This window comes from Mastomys coucha, unplaced genomic scaffold (genome assembly GCF_008632895.1).
Source record: "Mastomys coucha isolate ucsf_1 unplaced genomic scaffold, UCSF_Mcou_1 pScaffold9, whole genome shotgun sequence".
Lineage (NCBI taxonomy): Eukaryota > Metazoa > Chordata > Mammalia > Rodentia > Muridae > Mastomys > Mastomys coucha.
In genome coordinates this window covers 103,568,180-103,570,795 of record NW_022196915.1, presented here as the reverse complement: position 1 = coordinate 103,570,795, position 2,616 = coordinate 103,568,180, and positions in this window count along the sequence as shown.

Genomic DNA, 2,616 nt, shown 5'->3' with positions numbered 1-2,616 from the left:
CACTGCATCTTCTCAGCCCAGACCTTCTACACAGGCTAAGAGGCTTTGAAGTTAAGTGGCCAAGGAGAACAATAAAGCCATTGCTGTTACTCATCCCAGTGAATAAAGACAAGGCGAACTATTGCCTCCTTCTGGGAGTAGTTATATCCAGTCTCTGTCTTTAAGAAAACCAACTTGAGTCCTTTCTTGTTTATTTTATTTTGTTTATTGTGACAGGGTTTCTCTATGTGGACCTGGCTGTCCTGGAACTCGCTCTGTAGACCAGGCTGATCTTGCACTCAGGGATCTGCCTGCCTCTGCCTCCCAAGGGCTGGGACTAAAGGTGTCTGCCGCCACTGCCTGGCAGTCCTTCCAAATATAACATGGCATTTATTAGCCACAAAGTTGCAGGGAGCATTTTGAGGCCTAAACAAGCTTTCCTGGCATATGCAATTGTACAATGGACAATGAGGATGAGTATACAACATTGTAATGCTCTTCTTAAAGTTATGTATCTGTGTGGGTACCTAAAGTGTATGTGTTTTCGTGTATGTGTGCATGCCAGGAACCTGCATGTATGTGTGTGGTCAATGGAGGGTAGAGATTGATGCTGAAGTTATGTGTCTGTGTGGATACCTAAAGTGTATGTGTTTACGTGTGTGTGTGTGTGTGTGTGTGTGTGTGTGTGTGTGTGCATGCATGCCAGGAACCTGCATGTGTGTGTGTGATCAATGGAGGGTAGAGCTGATGCTAGGTGCCTTCTGCTGCTCTCTGCTTGTTTGGCTTTAGTGGTTTTGGTTTTTTTGAGACAAGGTCTCTCACTGAACCCGAGGTCACTGATCAAGTGGATTGCTGGCCAGCAAGCTCCAGAGATCTGCCGGTCTCTGTTCTTCTTCTTCAGCTAAGGATTGCAGATGTGTGCTGTTACCCTTGATCTTTACACGGCTCTAACCCTGGGCCCTCAGGCCTGCACGGCAGGTGTTTCATTGACCAAGCCATCTCCCCAGCTCTGTTTTTGGTGGCGAGGGTCAGGGAGGTGAATGGAGGCGGGAAACAGGGACTCACATATCCCACCCTGGCCTCAAAGTTGCTACACGGCTAAGGATGACTTTAAACTTCTGGTCTTCCTGCCTACACCTTCTAAGCATTACGTTAGAGGGCAGTTTTCCTTGGTGCTGGGACTAAGCACAGGGATTCATACATGCTAGGCAAGGGCTCTACCAACAGAGCTACACTTGTGGTCTTCACTGATAGAGTTTTGAATGCCACTGAGCTGAGCAGTTAAAACGATAGAGTTTTAGATTGGGTTTGTTTTCTCCTATTTTTGAAAACATGTGCTAACTTTAACTATGTTTCCCCCAAGGCCAGCATGACTTGGTGGCCACAAACTGTAGCAGAGATAGCCTGTGGTCTGCCCTTGGCTGCAGAGATTGGTCCAAAGTCTCCCTGAAGCTGTGGTCCTTGCTCCAAGGAAGAGCTCCCTATGTTACTGGATAATGGGTATGGGACCAGTGAATGAATGTGGGACCAGGGAGTGGGTGTGGGACCAGTGAGTAGGTGTGGGACCAATGAGTGGGTGTGGGATCAGTGAGTGGGTGTGGGACCAGTGAGTAGGTGTGGGACCAGTGAGAGGGTGTGGGACCAGTGAGTGGGTGTGGGACCAGTGAGTGGGTGTGGGATCAGTGAATGAATGTGGGACCAGTGAGTGGGTGTGGGACCAGTGAGTAGGTGTGGGACCAGTGAGTGGGTGTGGGACCAGTGAATGAATGTGGGACCAGTGAGTGGGTGTGGGACCAGTGAGTGGGTGTGGGACCAGATGTTTTCAGGCCCTTTGTCCAAAGAATTGAAAACAAGGACTCACACAGATTTACAAAATTTTATTCAGAGCAAAATAACAGCACAGACTAGAAGGGATATGTCATCAAGATCAAAAGAGGGACCTGCAAGGGAGAGGACTTGAGGTCCCCAATTGTTGTTTATGCCTTCTTTCATACAAGGTTCAGAAGTGGCTAAGTACCAAGGGGCATAGTTTGGGTAGTTCTCCACTTCGGTAGGTGAGGTATTCTTTTTCTTTTTCTCTTTTTGTTTTTGTTTTTGTTTTTTGTTGTTGTTGTTGTTTGTTTGTTTTTTGAGACAGGGTTTCTCTGTGTAGCCCTGGCTGTCCTGGAACTCATTCTGTAGACCAGGCTGGCCTTAACCTCAAAAATCCACCTGCCTCTGCCTCCCAAGTGCTGGGATCAAAGGCGTGCGCCACCACTGCCTGGCATATTTATTTTTCTTATAGCACATATCTCTTCTGTAGTGTATCTGATTTCAGTCATATGCCTGCCCAATTATTCATGGGCATAAGGTGGTAAATAGGGGATTTACTAAAGGACACAGTGTAAATCCCAAAGCAGTTCAATTGGGCTGGAAGATTCATCCTTGCTCTCATAGTGTAAGACGGTTCTATGCAGGCTGCTGTATGGTAAAAGAATCAATAGTCTAAACCAGATGTAAACTCTACAAACTAATACAAGAAAGAGGTGCCCATTGGTGAGATGGTGTGGCATTACTGTTATGAGCATAACCAACTTCTCCCAGATTAGACTGGAGTTTGCTCTGTATAATTGGTCCAAAACTGATGTCTGAAGAGGT